We start from the raw sequence: 18,908 nt of genomic DNA on the forward strand, positions 1-18,908 counted from the left end.
TGGTGGTGGCATCTTGTGTGGACCTCATGGGTGTGGGTCTGGTGTCATTCTTCATGTTAGGTACTCGTCTGTTCATGAGGGCGGGTTTCCAAATGGCTGGTAGGCAGGAGGTGTCATCTCGTTTATTCATCCTGTGTGGGCCTTTTTCTATCTCTATGGCTTCTCTGATTATTCTGCTGTTGAAGTGTTTGGTTTTGGCGATAGTTCTGGTATTTTTAAAGTCAATCTCATGTCCTGTGGCTTTGAGGTGTTGGACCAGGGAAGAGGTCGGTTCTTCTTTTTTGATTGAGTTCTTATGTTCTTCAATGCGTGCACTTATTCTTCTGTTAGTTTGTCCAATGTATGTGGTGGGGCAGGCAGTGCAAGGGATTTCGTATACTCCTTGGTTTTCTAATTCGATTTTGTCTTTGGGGTTTCTTAGGATGGTGGATATTTTTCTGTTTGTGCAGAATGCTGTTTTGATGTTGTGTTTTTGGAGGATCTTGCTAATTTTGTCTGTAGTGCCTTTTATATATGGGAGGAGGGCTTTGCCGTTTTCTTGTTCTCTGTCTTGGATTTTGGTTGGGGTTTCTTTTTGGATTAGGTGGGTAATCTTCTTTCTTTGGAATCCATTGGCTGTAAGTACATTGGTGAGAGTGTGTAGTTCGGTTTTTTGGTGTTGTTCATCGGCTAAGCATTTTGTTCTGGAGATGAGTGTCTTGGCTACGGAATTGATCTGTGCTGGGTGGTGGTGTGAGAGTGCATGTAGATAGCGGTTAGTATGTGTTTTCTTCTGGTAGATGGTGTGTCCTAGGGAGCCATTGGATCTTTTGTATACCAAGACATCTAGGAAGGGAAGTTGGTTGTTGGCTTCTGTTTCCATGGTGAATTGTATTTTGGGGTGTAGGCTGTTGAGGTGTGTGAGGAAGTTGTTCAGTTTTTCTTTCCCATGTGGCCAGATTATGAAGGTGTCATCTACGTATCTGAGCCAGAGTTTGGGTTTGTGGTCGTATTTTTCTAGAGCTTGTGTTTCAAAGTGTTCCATGTAGAGGTTTGCGATGACAGGTGAGAGGGGTGATCCCATGGGTGCTCCTTCTATTTGTTTGTATTTTTGTCCATTGTAGGTGAAGTATGTATTGGATAGGCAGTGGTTGGTTAGATCTAGGATGTGCTTGGGGGTTGTATTTGTTTTGGATGGCTGTCAAGGCTTCTTTTATTGGCACTTGGGTGAAGAGGGATATGACATCGAAGCTTACTAGTAGGTCGCTAGGTTGTAAGTTTTGTTTCTTTATGATCTCGATGAACTGGAATGAGTTTCTTACATGTGAGTTGATGGATTCTGCATAGGGTTGTAGTTGTTTGGCGAGGAATTTGGCCAGGTTTTGTAGAGGTGAGCCTATGGAGCTGACTATTGGTCTGAGTGGGGTTCCTTCTTTGTGTATTTTGGGGAGACCATAAAGCTTGGGGCATCTGGATGATTTTTCTCTGGGTATGATTCCTTGCTGGATTTCTTCACTGATGGGGGAGGCTTTTATTTTGGATTTGGTAGTTTTTTCTAGGTAGGTGGTGGGGTCTGTCTTTAGGGGTTTGTATGTGGGGTCTTGGAGTAGGTTGGTTAGCTTGGTTTGGTAGTCAGATGTGTTCATAACCACTGTCGCGTTGCCCTTGTCTGCTGGTAGGATTATGCTGGTGTCTTCTTTCAGGTTAAGTAGTGCAGTTTGTTCTTCTTTGGATAAGTTGCTTTTGGGTGGTTTGCTAGTGCAGAGGATGTTGGTGATTTCGAGTCTGATTTTGTTAGCATCATCAGGGTTGGTTTTGGTCAGGCTGGTTTCCACTCCGCATATGATGGTTTCTGTGGGGATGTGTTTGGGAGCGACAGCAAAGTTGAATCCTTTTGAAAGGACCTTGGTTTCAGCTTCAGTGAGGATCTTGTCTGAGATGTTGTGCAATGTTTGTTTCATGTGTGGCTGTGGGGGAGGGGGAGTTGGTTTCTGGCATTGTTGTAGTTTCCTGAGTTTGTTGGTGTGTGTGTCTGTCTTGAGGGTGGTCTGTGTTTCGGCTCTCCAGACAGCGAGTTGTTTGGATTTGTCAAACTGCACTACTTAACTGCACTACTGCACTACTGTATGGATTGTTGTTTTAATTATATTATATATTTATAATTTTTTCTTTTTTTAAAATATAGTGCGTAGCTTTAGAATGTACTAAGCAGAATCCGAATGAAAGTTATGTATTATATTAAGTGTTAAATTTGGGGGAAAGATATAAAGGCGTCATACTCCAATCAGTGATAACAGGAGAAATTTTGTGTTAATGAGAAAGGATAATAGACAGCTGAAACAGGACAGACAAAGGATATAAGTATAATGATTTAAATTAAGATGAAATAAATAAAATAGAATTAAGAGAGTGAAAAGAGGGAAGAAGCTATATAAAAATGTAGAATGGTAATAAGATATGGAATGGTATATAAAAGTGAGCATGAACTTGAATTTATGTCTGTACAAAGAGATGTAACCCGGGATCACGCTGCTTTCAAAAAAGATGTTTTATGTTTTCATGTTTTGTGTTTTGTTTGTATATGTTTGTTTTTTAAAAATTAATAAAATTTTTGGAAAAAAGAAAGAAACTAATGGGGTCAGATGAAAAATTGATAAAAATATATACATAATTACTTATTGATGTATAAATGGAAGAGAAGCAAGTCAAAGAAATAACGATTGGGCAAAAAACTTCAGTTACCATGTGGAATTAGAGAAATAGCAAAAACTTTGGGACAGAAACTCTAAATTGACTATGGCCTTGGCACATTAAAAAAAAATGTATATAAAATGTTTTATAGTTGGCATTTACCACTGGCAAGATTGGCGAAAATGTTTAGTAATTTGTCTGCAAAATGCTGGAAATGTAACCATGCCCCAGGTACATACTCAGTGGTGGGATTCAATTTTTTTTACTACCTGTTCTGTGGGTGTGGCTTGGTGGGCGTGGTGTGGCTTGGTGGGTATGGCAGGGGAAGGATACTGTCAGTCAGAGGTGGTATTTGCTGATTCCCCGAACTACTCAAAATTTCCACTACCAGAAAGGTGGAAGTCAAAGAACAACGTGAACCAAGATCTATGAGAGCTGTTAAACCTAAGTACAAAATATAACCATGGAAGAGAAAAAACTGATTACAATTAACATAAATGGACTTAACTCAGCTGTTAAAAGAAGGAAAACTTTCCATAAATTAGAGAAATTAAAATTTGATATAATCTGCCTACAAGAAGTACATATTAAAAAGCAACATGAACAATTGCTAATACAGCCAAAATTAGGGAAAATATTTACTTCTTTGACACAATGCAAGAAAAGAGGAGTGGTTTTATACATTAAAGATATTATCCCAGCGAAATTGATCTATACCGATGACGATGGAAGATTACTAATGGTGGAAATAATGGACAATAATATGAAAACACTCCTGATTGCAATCTATGCCCCGAATGACAATCAAGAAGAATTTTATAGAAAATTACATATGAAAATAATTGAACTGGACTATGCTAATATAGTTATGATGGGAGACTTTAATGGAATTGTAGATAATAAATTGGACTACACAGCACAGAAAAAAACAAAGCAAAACAGAAAGACTCCCGCTAAATCTTTTTTTAAATGATAGATGAAATAAATTTAAAAGATACATGGAGAGAAAGAAATGCTAAGACTAAACAATACACCTTCTATTCAAACAGACATTTATCATGGTCCAGAATAGATATGATATGGATGTCAACAGAATTGTTAACTAATATTCAAGAAATAAATATTGAAACAAGTACTTGGACAGATCACAATCCAATGACAATTAAATGGAAAGGAGAAAGAAGAAGATCTAGATGGATGTTAAATAATACTATATTAAAGGAAAAAGACTTCATACAGTGGATGGAGAAAGAACTGGCTTTCTTCTTTAGAGAAAACAAAAAAGATACATCAATGCAGAACGTATGGGATACAATGAAGGCATTTGCCAGAGGCTTGATAATAGACTATACAAGGAAAATAAATACCATGAAAAGACTAGCCTCTAAGGCATTAGAGGATGAGTATAAAGGACTTGAAAAAGAGCTACAGAAAATGCCACAGGAAAAGGACATTAAGATAAAAAAGGATATAATTAAACATAAAATGGGACTAATGGAAAAAGAAGAACTAGCACAGAAAATCAGAGGGGCGAAACAGAACTATTTTGAAGATGCAAATAAACCAGGTAGATGGTTAGCATACAAATTGAGAAAGGAGAAAGAATCAAGGAAAATATTGCAATTAATAGATGACCATGGCCAAGTTTGTTATGGTAGTAAAGAGAAGAAGGAAATCATACGAGACTATTATGGGAAACTACACACACAAGAGAATATTGATGAGGAAAGAGTTAAACAGTATTGACAGAATGCTAATCTACCCCAGATACCTACAGAGATTGAAACAGTGTTAGAAAGCAATATAACGATGATGGAGTTAACTGAAGCATTTAAGAAGTAAAACAATGGAAAGGCACCAGGCCCAGATGGACTTCCGGCAGAATTTTATAAAACACTACAAGAATCGTTGAACCTTCCATTGGTAGAAGTTATGAATGAAGTTATATTTAAAGAAGAAGATACCCAAATCATGGTCAGAAGCTTATATTACACTTGTCCCAAAAGAGGAGGCCGATCCATTACAAATCAAGAACTATAGACCTATTTCCTTACTAAACGCAGATTATAAAATTTTTGCTTCAATATTGGCAGAAAGATTTAAAAAATACTTAAACAATTTTATCCATCCTGATCAAAATGGATTTCTGCCAAAGAGACAAAGACAATATGAGAGTAATCTTGGACATTTTGGAATACTACGAGGCACATCCTGAAAAGCAAATGGCTTTGATATTTTTAGATGCACAGAAGGCATTTGATAATGTGAATTGGCGACTCTTGTTATTACAACTGGAACAGATGGGCTTTGCTAAAAAAATATATTCAAGCAATAGAAGCTATATCATAACCAAACGGCAAAGGTAATGATAGAGGGAGAACTGACAGACTCTATTGATATAAGAAAAGGAACAAGACAAGGGTGCCCGCTATCACCTTTGTTGTTTGTGTTAACCTTGGAAGTGTTAAACAGAAATATTAGAGAAGAAAAGGATATAAAAGGGATGAAAATTAAAAAAGAATTCAAGTTGCAAGCATTCGGAGATGATCTGGTTTTCATTTTAGAAGACCCACTAGAAACAGCATCAAAATTAATAGAAAAGATAGAGGTATATGGAAAGGTGGCTGGTTTGAAAATAAATAAAGATAAAACAAAGATCTTGACAAAAAATATGCTATCAAGACAAAAGGAAGAACTGGCGGATGTACTAAAAATTCAAGTCATGAATAAGATCAAGTACTTGGGGATACATTTGACAGCAAGATGTAGTACACTAGAAGAGAATAATTATATCAAACTTTAGCAGCAGATAGCACTAGATTTGGCAAAATGAGAAAATTTACAACTGTCATTAATAGGGAGAATATCAACAATCAAGATGAATATATTACCCAGAATTTTATATTTGTTCCAAACAATTCCAGTTAGGCTTGGAAAAGATTATTTTGAAGATTTAAATAAAATTGTGTTGAAATATATATGACAAGGTAAGAAAGCGAGAATAAAGTTAAAAGTTTTGCAAGATGCCAGAATAAGAGGAGGATTTGGTTTGCCTAATTGGGAGTTGTATTACCAAGCTACAAATTTGATGCGGGTTAAGGAATGGATAACATTAACAAATACTAGATTGTTGACATTAGAAGGTCATGATCTGTTGTTAGGGTGGCACGCTTTTCTATGGTATAAAGGAACTAAAACACAGGGGTATTTTAGAAGACATTATATACGGGAGTCTCTATGGTTAAATTGGGAGAAGACTAAAAGGCAATGTTATTTGAAAATTCCAGTCTGGCTATCGACTATTGAAGCATTTTCTTATCCTATAATATACAAAAAGGAACAAACAGTTAGATATGGTTAAATATTGAATGAAAAGGGTGAACTTAAATCTATGCAAAAATTAGAGGAACAAGGTATAAAGATGAATTGGTTTTCATATGCGCAAATACATTCAAGGTATGACAAAGATTCTAAAACAGAAGGTTTCTATGATAAACCGACTGATTTAGATTTTGACAGGTACTGATGAAAAGATGATTAAAAATTGTATGGATATTTATTAGAAATTAAACTAGAAGAAGAACGAGTTAAAGAAACAATGATTGCTTGGGGGAAGAATTTTGGATGTGGGATTGATCTAGAGAAATGGCAAAAATTGTGGTCTCAAAATTATAAGATGACAATGTCAACAGCATATAAAGAAAATTTGTATAAGATGTTTTACAGGTGGCATTTTCCACCAACAAGAATAGCAAGAATGTTCAAGAATAAATCCGAAAAATGTTGGAAATGTCATCAGATACCAGGCTCATATTACCATATGTGGTGGACTTGTGCGGATGCTAAAAAATATTGGACTAAAATCCACGCGTGGTTGGAAAAAATGACAAAAAAGCATATAGACTTGAAACCAGAGATATTTTTATTGGGAGTTTTGCCTGAAATATATAGTAAAGAATTGAAATACCTGATTGTCAATGTATTAACAGCGGCTAGGATTGTATTTGCCAAAAACTGGAAAAATGAGAAAATATCATTACAGGCGGAAATCATTAAGAAAATATTGGAATGTGCTGAAATGAGTAGATTGACATTTGAAATTAGAGAACAAGATGGTAAACAATTTTATAAAATTTTGGATATATTCTATCAATGGTTAGACAATAAAACATGGTAATGAAATATGTAGATTCTTAGAAAATAATAAATATATAAAGATGTATTCTTATTATATCTACAAAATGATTGTAGGATATATTTGAGATGATAGTATGAACTGTCATAAAGCAAATTAAGTAAAATATGGATTATTTCATAAAACATGAATGAATAAAAGTATAGTCAAATGATTGATTAACAATGATATTAATGTACTTAATATTTGATTGAAAGTATGAGGATATATACAATGTAATTGTAATTGAAGACTATGAAATGGAAGCACAAAACAATTTGTAAACCAACCAACACACTGTATGTATATATAAGGAAGATGGCTTGATGTTTTTATGTTTTGTCTGTCTATGTTTGTCTTAAAAACCAATAAAAATTTATATATATAAAAAAATTCCACTACCAGTTCTCCAGAACTGGTCAGAACCTGCTGAATACAACCTTTGTACATACTATCATATGTAGTGGACTTGTATCAAAGCAAAAAAATATTGGGAGAAAATAAGGAGCTGGCTTGAAAAGGTAGTTAAACAGAATATAGACCTGAAACCAGAAGTATATTTGCTGGGCATAACACCAAAAGGTTTTGATAAAGGGACCACATATTTAGTTTTACATATATTGACAGCAGCAAGAATTAGCTTTGCAAAATACTGGAAAAATTTAGTTTTACATATATTGACAGCAGCAAGAATTAGCTTTGCAAAATACTGGAAAAATGAGAACACTCCATCAGATGAGGAGGTAATTTTGAAAATGGACAGATTAACCTTAAAAATAAAAGATAAGACTCAGAATACTATTTGATATGGAACAGATTTTACAAATGGTTAGAGACAAGAGGTAGAAATTAGATGAAGAAAGTTGATGAATATATGCATCAAAAATAGAGATGGTTTATAATTTTAATCATAACTGCTAAAAGTTGTAAAGAGATAATACAAAAAGAGTTAAAAAATACTTGGTGATATTACTAACTTTGTGTTATTGTTGTCTTTATGTGTGTTAATATTTAATGTGGTATGCTTTAGTGGGATTTTTTTTGCTTGTAATTGGTATACCCTGACAATACACTGTATTCAAAATGTTTATAAATAATAAAATTTTATATGTATGTATGTATGTATGTATGTATGTATGGCATTCGGCTTTGTTCGGGTATTTTCCCATGTCATTGTAGTTGTGCTTTTAAAGTTGTAGCAACGTTTGGCAGAATCTCATCTGCCATCATCAGGCTTCTGCATTGTGTCCGTCCTGATGATGGCAGATGAGATTCTGCCAAACGTGCTACAACTTTAAAAGCACAACTAATGATGTGGAAAATACCCGAACAAAGCTGAATACCATACATGTAAGTACCTGCGAAAACTTAAGAATTTATATATTTATATATTTATTTTCTGAGGTTTTCACGGGTATTTGTATGTGGATCTTTGGTTATTCGGGTTTTCTCCCGCGTAAAATTGGAAGTATCTAGGCGACGTTTCGATGAAGTCTCATTCATCATCTTCAGGCTTGTGTCTTCGGCTTTGTGCTTCTCGGAGTAATGTGAGCTTGCAGCTGCTTCTTACTTTTAACTGCTAGTGGGTTTGTGACTTGATTGGTTGGGGGTTTGGCTGTGTTCTGATTGGTTGGGGGGGTTGGCTGTGTTCTGATTGGCTGGGGGTGTGTTCTGTTCAGGTGGGGGCTTGGTTGTGCTCTGGTTAGTCTTAGTTGCTGGGAGATTTGAGCTGGTGAGCTGTGATCCTGCTGTTTGGCTTCGCGTTCATGGTCATGCCACATCTTCATGGTGGGCGTCAGTTCGCTTCATGTATGGGTCAGAGGGGTTTGAAGCGGGTAGTGATGCAGCTGTGGTACGGCTTCTGGTCCGTGTATATATGTATATACATATATATATATATTTGTTTTCTTAAGTTTTCGTGGGTACTTACATGTATGGTATTCAGCTTTGTTTGGGTATTTTCCCACGTCATTATAGTTGTGCTTTTAAAGTTGTAGCAACGTTTCGGCAGAATCTCATCTGCCATCATCAGGCTTCTGTATCATCAGACGATGAGATTCTGATGAGATTCTGCCGAAACGTTGCTACAACTTTAAAAGAACAACTATAATGACGTGGGAAAATACCCGAACAAAGCTGAATACCACACATACATACATACACACATACTACACACACACATACGGTATTCAGCTTTGTTCAGGTATTTTGCAACATCGTTATAGTTGTGCTTTTAAAGTTGTAGCAACGTTTCGGCAGAATGAGGCAGATGAGTTTGTTGTGCAAATGGAATAGACAACAGGTGGAAAGCATAGACAGTTAGCAAGACATCCCCAATAAAGGAGTGGTTCTGCAGGTGGTGACCACAGACCACTTCTCAGTTCCTATGCTTTCTGGCTGATGGTTTGGTCACTTTTGAATGCTGGCGGTGCTTTCACTCTAGTGGTAGCATGAGACGGAGTCTACAACCCACACAAGTGGCTCAGGTAGTATAGCTCATCCAGGATGGCACATCAATGTGAGCTGCGGCAAGAAGGTTTGCTGTGTCTGTCAGCGTAGTGTCCAGAGCATGGAGGCGCTACCAGGAGACAGGCCAGTACATCAGGAGACGTGGAGGAGGCCGTAGGAGGGCAACAACCCAGCATCAGGACCATTACCTCCACCTTTGTGCAAGGAGGGACAGGAGGAGCACTGCCAGAGCACTGCAAAATAACGTCCAGCGGGCCACAAATGTGCATGTGGCTGTTCAACCGGTCAGAAACAGACTCCATGAAGGTGGTATGAGGGCCCGACGTCCACAGGTGGGGTTGTGCTTACAACCCAACACCGTGCAGGACGTTTGGAATTTGCCAGAGAACACCAAGATTGGCAAATTCACCACTGGCGCCCTGTGCTCTTCACAGATGAAAGCAGGTTCACACTGAGTACATGTGACAGACGTGACAGGGTCTGGAGACGCTGTGGAGAATGTTCTGCTGCCTGCAACATCCTCCAACATGACCGGTTTGGCAGTGGGTCAGTAATGGTGTGGGGTGGCATTTCTTTAGGGGGCCACACAGCCCTCCATGTGCTCACCAGAAGTAGCCTGACTGCCATTAGATACCGAGATGAGATCCTCAGACCCCATGTGAGACCATATGCTGGTGTGGTTGGCCCTGGGTTCCTCCTAATGCAAGACAATGCTAGACCTCATGTGGCTGGAGTTTGTCAGCAGTTCTTGCAAGATGAATTCCAGCCACAAGGCATTGATGCTGTGGACTGGCCCGCCCGTTCCCCAGACCTGAATCCAATTGAGCACATCTGGGACATCATCTCTCACTCCATCCACCAACACCACGTTGTACCACAGACTGTCCAGGAGTTGGAGGATGCTTTAGTCCAGGTGTGGGAGGAGATCCCTCAGGAGACCATTCGCCACCTCATCAGGAACATGCCCAGGCATTGTAGGGAGGTCATACAGGCACATGGAGGCCACACACACTACTGAGCCTCATTTTGACTTGTTTTAAGGAGATTACATCAAAGTTGGATGAGCCTGTGGTGTTTTTTTCCACTTTAATTTTGAGTGTAACTCCAAATCCAGACCTCCATGGGTTGCTAAATTTGATTTCCATTGATAATTTTTGTGTGATTTTGTTGTCAGCACGTTCAAGTATGTAATGTATATATATATTGATTCTGTGACGATTTCATAGGATTCCAAAGGATTAAACAATCTATTTAATAAGCATATACTCATTGATATTGCTTAGCCACTTCAACTGCTAAGCAATATCAATGAGTATATGCTTGTTAAATAGATTGTTTAATCCTTTGAAATCCTATAAAATCTTCACAGAGAGAATCAAGTTATGAAATTTGGCTAATATCTCATTAATATATAATTGTGAAAAACATTGTTTTGGATAGTTTGCACAAATAATACTTAAAATTTTAAAATAAATCTTCCTTTAAACAAAGGAAGCAACACATAAGAATTCTGATATTCTCATTGCTTAAAAAAAAGAAACTGTACTACAATCCCAACAGTGGCATCTGTTTCCCACGACGGTGTTCCTTTAATAAACAGAGGTAAACACTATCTCAAATAGGTCCCTAGAGAACTATTATAAAAATAAATATTGCAGTAGAGATTTGTTGCTTCAGCTTAATCCTAGTTTAATTAACTTAGAATAATACTTGTCCCTTGGTCCTATCCAAGCAATTATATATTCAGGACAGAACATTCATTTTACCAGCATATGTTTACCAACAGAGTGGAAAATGTCTTTCATTAACATGATTATGAAGCAATGGCAGTATGTTTAATGATAAATTTGTTTGGACCAAAAATTGTCATTTAATTAAATAATTATTACATCAGTGATAGGAATTCTGTGGCCCACCAGGTTGAACTACAACTCCCAATATTCCTCACTATTGGACAAGCTGGTTAGAGCTGTGAAAAGGACTACTTCCTTACCTCATAGCTTATTCTGATAAGAACATCCTTTTGTGTTTGTGCTTTAAGAAAAGGCTTTTATTGAGAAATTATCCTCCTTTGTTCAGAAAACTACATGGAGGTCAAGCACCATTTATAAATTTTACTGCATTATTTCTATTACCGTATATACTCGAGTATAAGCCGAGTTTTTCAGCACATTTTTTGTGCTGAAAAAAAACCCCTCGGCTTATACTCGAGTCAGATTCCCTCTGAAAAAAAAAATGGTGTGGAGCTCCGGAGCTGGGCAGCCACTTCCCTGCTTCCGTGTTTCCTTTGCAACTTGTAAGCATGGGGGTAATCAGAAGCAGAAAAGTTCTTGCATGAGGATGTATTGTTTTTTCTTTATTTAACTGTTTTTAAGGGTGGGGGGATCCTACCGTCATGTGAGAATGCTCAGACACGAAATCTATCCGCCTGAAAATAAGTGTGTGTGTGGGGGGGGATTTTAACAGAGGGAAGACATAGGGAGAAGGCAAAAGCGACGGAAGATCCTTCAGGGGAAACTGAGGGGGAGACTCACCCTTGGTCCAGATGAGCCCCCTTCCCCACCCCTAAGGAAGCAAAGGCAGCCAGCAAGGGCAGGCAAGCCCCGCTTCGCGGACTCTGTCCGTCCTCGCTCCCACCCACCCACCCAAAGCCACGAAGTCCCCCAATTGCGCAGCCCAGAATCGCCCTCCCCTCAGGGGGCAGCAACGACGCCCGGTGTTTCCTGAAACAAGAAGCTCCGCCGTGCAATGAAAGCGCCCTGGCTCTAGGCTCAGAAAACAACGCGAGCCGAGGTGGCTTCGTTTCCTCAGCCCTAGCTGCTTTCAGTCCGCTCGAGAGGAGGAGGGGAGGAGGAGGTGGTGGCAGCGGCTCGCGTTGTTTTCTGAGATCGGGAGCCGCTGCCACCACCTCCTCCTCCCCCTCCTCCCCCAAGCAGACTGAAAGCAGCTAGGGCTGAGGAAACGAAGCCACCTCAGCTCGCGTTGTTTTCTGGGCGGCTGCCCAGATCCGGAGCTCCACACCATTTTTTTTTTTTCAGAGGGAATCTCATTTGAGTATAAGCCGAGGCGGGGTTTTTTAAGCACAAAAAAATGTGCTGAAAAACTCAGCTTATACTCGAGTCAATAAGTTTTCCCAGTTTTTTGAGGCAAAATTAGGTGCCTCAGCTTATATTCGGGTCGACTTATACTCGAGTATATACAGTACTCCTTTTATCTGGGTAAATTGTAAAGGTAACAATAGAATAACTGCCACAATCTTTTAAATAATATTATTGGGAGTCTTCTAACTGAAAATACCTTGTATTTTCAAAGTCCTTAATAAAAAATATTGAACTTGGCCAATATTTGTTGGCGGAGAGAATAATCAGTATAGTAGTTATTAATACTTTCTGAATTAAATGACTCAGGAAGTCAAAATACTGTTTTTCTGTAGCAAGATATAGATTGCCAAAACCAATTATCGATCTAGATGTTAGTAATTGCAGTAAATCATATTGCAAACCAGAAAGGTAGAAAAAGACCATTTTCAACTATAGGTAGTCCTTGACTAATGACCACAGTTGGGACCAGAATTTCTGTCATAAGTCTAATGGGACTCGGTTTTACAAAAAATTTTTATGGCACTCATTAAGCAAATTACAGGTTGCTAAGTCAACATTTTTCCCAATGGGCACTTTTAGCCAGACATTTTGCTTTTTTCCAGCAAAATAAGTTACAGATCATCATCACATGACTACAGAATACTGCAACCCGTTGTAAATTTGAGCTGGTTACTAGTGCCCAAATAGTTACCATGGAGTAGTACAATGTCATAACTGAGTAGAGGTCATAAGTTACTTTTTCTGAGGCTGTCATAATTTTAAATCTTTGTTAAATAAATGGTCATAAATCTAGGGTTATCTGAATTATTATTGTTTTATTTTTCACCACTTATACATTTTAATATTTTTTGCAAAGTCACCTTGAACTATAGAGTATTGTGGGAACTGTTACATACTTTGAGAGTAAAAGTCATGGTACATTCAGCCTCCCAAACACAGAGTTTTAAGCAAGACTGTCAATTCAGAAATATGTAAATAGATTTTCTATGCAGTTTACCGTATACCTTAATTTACCGTATTTCTTTATAATCTAAAATTGACAGCTGTTTCTTACATTGCTGATACATTTGAAAATGTTTGAGGAAATATTCAAGGGCAATAACTAAAAAAGAAAATAAGTATAAACCAGCTTGCCCATCTGCCTACTTTGCGAGTCCTTTAAAGTTGATCTATTTCCAGAACTGGTATAAGTCAATAATGCCAGCTAATAGGGACAGGTGCATCTTCTGATCATTTACCATGTTAATGAAAATGACATGCAAATTGCACTAATCTGTAGTTCATTAGATATTTGTAACCATAGCCTTTGGCACCAAGCAAGAGGATCATATCTGCATTAAAGGATTATGATACTGGCTTGTATTACATAAAATAAGAGAAGTTGAGTGTATTATACTTAAAAACTACTGGAAAGTGTTTATGCTACAGGAGACAGAAGTAATACCTTAACAGCTGCACACACTGTTTGCTTAATTATCTTTTTTAGCCCTCCTACTTTTTACTAGCTTTATATTCCAGAGAACAATCTGATGTTACTTGTTCTTTAGTGTTTTCACACCAGCTTCACACTTGTTGGTCCACCATGTCAAGTTAGAAATGGAAATGTAGCCTTTTGAAGGATAGAGAGAGGACGGTATCTATGGATTCTAACGCTAGCCCTCCATTTAGAGATGATGGGTTGAACAAGAAGGCCTTAAGTGCACATCTAAACTCATTTATATATTTTTTTTTCATCAGACCTTTTCTATTGAGAAGAGATTGATATGAGAGAGGAGAACGACATATGGCGTAACAATTTATTGTCTATTGAAACCACATTTGTAGCTACCTAACACTCGCTTGATTACATAATTTATATTCATAATTATTGTTCCCCACATTTTTTCCTGTTAAATTCCCCAGGACAAGTGAGGTGCTCTTCTTAGTCTTAATGTTGGGAAGTCAAAGCATTTTGAATAATTCAGTAAGATATAATTACAATATAATTACAATTTGTTCTTTTATCACATTCCAAAATTTTAATACATATCTGACACACAATCCAATGAATATTAATCACACTTTTATATTTTAATTCCTTTTTTCTATTAATCAAAGTTTGGTATGATGGAACTCTGTTAAATAATCAGAACTATAAATGTTTTTCCTTTTGAACATGTGCCTCTTTTTCTTGACTATAAAATATGGACATAGATCCCAGTGAAATTAATAGTCTGTGTGGTTGTGGGCTGTGTGTGTCCTTCCTAAGCTAGGCATTTAGAATTTTGAAGTAATGCACCCTGTTCATTGTGTAGATTTAATTCAGCTTCAGAAACATAATTCTAACATTATATAGACTGGGATTAGAATTAGAATTTGGCTTCTTTTCAGCATGGTGAATAATGTTTATTGTTATATCTGGATCAATATCAGTGCACCATGCAGTCTATAATCTCCATCTGGGTTAAACAGCAGATCTCATACTTGAATCACTGTGGACAAATTGCTGCATTTTCTGGGTTCTCCACATCTGTTACATCTTGCTTGGTGAAGCATCCTGCAGAACTAGCCTGTGCTCCCAACAGGGGCCTGCTCCATTGCAGATAGAAAAGATTCCCATCCCCAGACCATCCGTTGTATTGAGTTTTAGATTTTCTATTTAATTCCTCCAAATTTAACTGTCCCGTAGGACTTTTAAAAAAAACTTTTTATCATATTGTAAGCCACCCAGAGTAGCTGTATCAGTGCGATGTGCAGCATAAAAAATTAATAAACAAACTCAAAAGCTTACACATTTCCCTGCTAGCATGCCAGTTATACAGTGAATTTTGATATTTTTTTCCTTGTGGGTTTGTGTTTTACTAATTATGGGTGCCTCCTAAGGATTCCTGAAGATCTTTTAATAACTTTTCTTGCAGATTGGCAAGATCTTTTTCTTCTTGAAGATTAAAAATGTAGGCTTTCTGCATCACAAGTACTGTGTGTTTTTATGATTGAGCACAAACTGAAAAAGAGCAGTGGAATAAATCTGTCTCTTTTTGCTTCTTATCCTCCAGATCAGGTTGCCTAAAGAAATTTAGGAGAAAGAGCGAGAGCAAGCAGTTCAACTCTTCCCTCTAAGCCTGCAGATAGTCAGAGTTTGTGAAAATGATAAAAGTCACTACAGTCACTATCGGAGAGCCACCAGCTGGCTCACCCCCCCAGCCCTGCAAGGTTATCCATATTCATATACAGAGGGAAAGTTGCAATATTCGGAACCCACAAAGGCAGAAAGTTTGGTGTTTCTCTGATTCACTTCTGTATCTCACTAATTGATTTGATGATACAAATTAAATAACTTATTAAAAGCTATGCACAATGGGTGTATGCCATATGCATAAATACAGTAATTGAGGTAACTATATGAATTGTATCCATATATATGTATTTTATCCAACAGACTTGTATTATTTGAGCTATTAGTAGCTACTAGACCAGGGGTCGCCAACCTTTTGGACCTCAGGGACCACCAAATTCATAATTTTAAATCCCACGGACCACTAATATGAATTTTGACTGACGGTGGCTGCAAGAAAAAAGTCTGCAGGAAAATTCCCCACCCCGTTTTCCTACCCATCGATCATTATTTGGGTTCGCAGGATACTGTCTCCAACTCCGTTCTCGGGGAGAGAGAGAGAGAGACTTTTGGCTTCATGCAAGGAAAGCAGCAAAAGCAGCAGAAGTCTTTCTTTCTCTCCCCCAAACTCCGCCAGAAATGAGTCTTTGCCGGCACAGCCTCTTGGAGCAGGATGCCTTGCAGGGTCCCAAAGACTCGTTTCTGGTGGAGTTTGATGGAGAGAAAGAAAAACTTTTGTTGCTTTCCTTGCATGCAGCCAAAAGCAGAAGCAGAAAGAAGCAGCCCGGTGACCAGGTGAGGCGTGTGGGGCGAGTGGGGCAAGTTTCCCCCCTCCGCCATCTGCCACCTCCCCTCAGTACCTTGTGTTGTTCGCAATGCAAGTGACGCAAGTCTTGTCTTCCCATGGGCCATGTGGGCGGATCAGCCTTGTGTTCCTGCACAGCCTGGATTAATTGCTTTGGGGGTGACAGTTCTCTATGGACCACCAGTGGTCCTCAGCCCACTGGTTGGCGACCACTGTACTAGTCAATGAATAGTTTATAAATTATTTCTCCTGTTTTTATTCCAAAGTCTTAATTTTGTTAATGTTGTACCATTTCTTTTTTGAGTCTATTTTAAAGTAATAATTGTTCCTGTTTATACTGTGCTTATAAATGCAAATGTTTGTAATAAAAAGCATAGTATAAATAAATTTAAAGGAAAACCCTAGATTTTTTTAAAACAAAAGTTAATTCTATCATGAATAAATTATAAAAATGACCATATTTACACCACTCCATTTATTATCTTATCCTTTGCTGTTTCCTCATTGTGCAACACAAGATCTTGTGAAGCTTTGCATTGCATTTTTCCTTAAGACAATTATTGGATTAAGTCAGTGACTCAATATATCAGTGTTGCCTGTAATGTTTATTGAAAGGTCTTTATGGTATTCTTTCCTTGATTGCGGTTTTTTAAATTTTATTGAATTATTTGGATTGTTTAACAATAATGCTATTGAGAAAAGAAATGGTGCTGGGAGAATAGACAGTTTCTGAGAAGGCAGTTTTAGTGGCTGCAGTGTTTCCAGATTTGCTACTCTGTGTTTTTGCAATCATAATCCTTCTTTCATGTCAAGGAAGATTTGTCCTTCAAGTAAGGACTGCTAAATTCCTGGGTTCTCTGTTGCTTTTCCCCCGCCATTATCTGGAAAACCAAAAATATATTTAAAATATGCTGACAAACCGATCAGGAATGTTTTTCTTAACGGGCATTTGTTCAATGCTGATTGTCCTGGCTCTTTCCTATTACTTATATTGGTAAGTACTATATAGCATCTTGCTCAGTAATTGCTTAAAAAGATTGGGGCCACATGGGTTTTGAACACTGTACTTGTAACTGATATGATTAAGTATAGTAGCTAATTTATATGGATTTTCTTTTTTTATGTTGGCGCTCATTAGAGGAATCTTTTGGATGAAATAGAAGGAAATGCCTTATGTCTTTACTTATGCTTCAGCTGGGCATAAGTATTTGACTTGCGAATATAGCTCAGGAATATCTGTCCAAGAAACTGTAAAATGCTTTAGAAATGCACAGAATTTTGATTTGTTTGTCAAGCTTTTTTGTCAAAGGTTCTTTGAAATGCTATAATTTATGTAATACAGATCGGGGTAGGAACAGATAGGAAATCCTGATAAGTTCATTCTTTGGATATGTGATGATGGGTAGTGATCACCATAAGTAGGCTGTCCTGTGAACTATAGGAAGCACCCCTGAATTCCAACATCTATTTAAATTGTTTTGTTTAATTTTTCCCCATTCTATTATCTATGTAATCATGTTTTGATAACTACAAACAATAAGGGGTGTAACATCTAACTATATAATCAAGGAATGATTTTTGAAGGAAATATTAGGCAACATTACGACTTATAGAACCCCTGTAAAAATTAAAGTTGGCAAGGTGGAAGCCAGTGCTCTTCAGATAGGAGAAAGTAGCCAAATAAACATTGAGCAGATAAATTCTTCTTACCTATCCTTTTCCTAGCTCCAAAAGAGCCCTTTATTTTAAAAGGGTGGTAGGAAACAACTAATTATGTATGTATGTATGTATGATATTCAGCTTTGTTCGGGTATTTTCCCACGTCAATATAGTTGTGCTTTTAAAGTTGTAGCAATGTTTTGGCAGAATCTCATCTGCCATTATCAGGCTTCTGTGTTTGTCAGACGAACACAATACAAGAAGCCTGATGATGGCAGATGAGATTCTGCCGAAATGTTGCTACAACTTTAAAAGCACAACTATAATGACGTGGGAAAATACCCGAACAAAGCTGAATACCATACATATAAATACCCATGAAAACTTAAGAAAACATACATACATGCATACATACATACATATATATAAAAAACTTGATTTTTCTATTTTGCATCATGCTTATCTTCTGTGTATAACTGACTTTTTCCCCATTTAAAATAAAATAATATATCTAGCAGCATGGAAGTCCTTAAAGTTTAGCTGAATGTGGGGATAGGTTTCTGGAAGAATAGAAATTTAGGCCCATTCTTGACTTGAACGGCAAGTGTACGGTGATAGGGTTGGTAGAGGTCACTTAGAATATGGAATGTAATCCCTGCTTGATATAGGAATCCAGATTAAAGCATTCCAGAACCTGGTTGCCTAGCGTCCAGTTGAACACATCCAATGAAGGAGAGTATACGTCCCTGGTTCCACTGTTAGAAAGTTTTTTCTAGCATTTGGTTGGAATCTGCAATTCTGCAATACGGTAGCCCTTGGCTTACAACCACAATTGAGCCCAAAATTTATGTTGCTAAGTAAGACATTTGTTAAATGACTTTTACCCTATTTTATGACCTTGTTTGCCACAGTTGTTAAGTGAATCCTGAAATGTTA

The 18,908-nt window shown here is 37.5% G+C and overlaps 1 protein-coding gene across 5 annotated transcripts in view; it reads left to right on the forward strand.

Moving 5' to 3' along the window:
- The window catches only part of AGPAT3 (1-acylglycerol-3-phosphate O-acyltransferase 3), a 105,047-nt gene that overhangs the window by 58,533 nt on the left and 27,606 nt on the right, over nt 1-18,908 (forward strand). Inside the window, exon 1 of one of the 5 annotated variants that reach the window (XM_087937668.1) lies at nt 16,931-17,307. The exons of the other annotated variants lie outside the window; for them this stretch is intronic. The gene's annotated coding sequence lies outside the window, so the exon portion shown is untranslated. Of the gene's footprint in view, nt 1-16,930; nt 17,308-18,908 lie in introns of those variants that run through there. 5 annotated transcript variants of the gene reach the window in all.

Source organism: Pseudonaja textilis, chromosome 7 (genome assembly GCF_049901715.1).
Source record: "Pseudonaja textilis isolate UNSWEBS1 chromosome 7, rPseTex1.2, whole genome shotgun sequence".
NCBI lineage: Eukaryota > Metazoa > Chordata > Lepidosauria > Squamata > Elapidae > Pseudonaja > Pseudonaja textilis.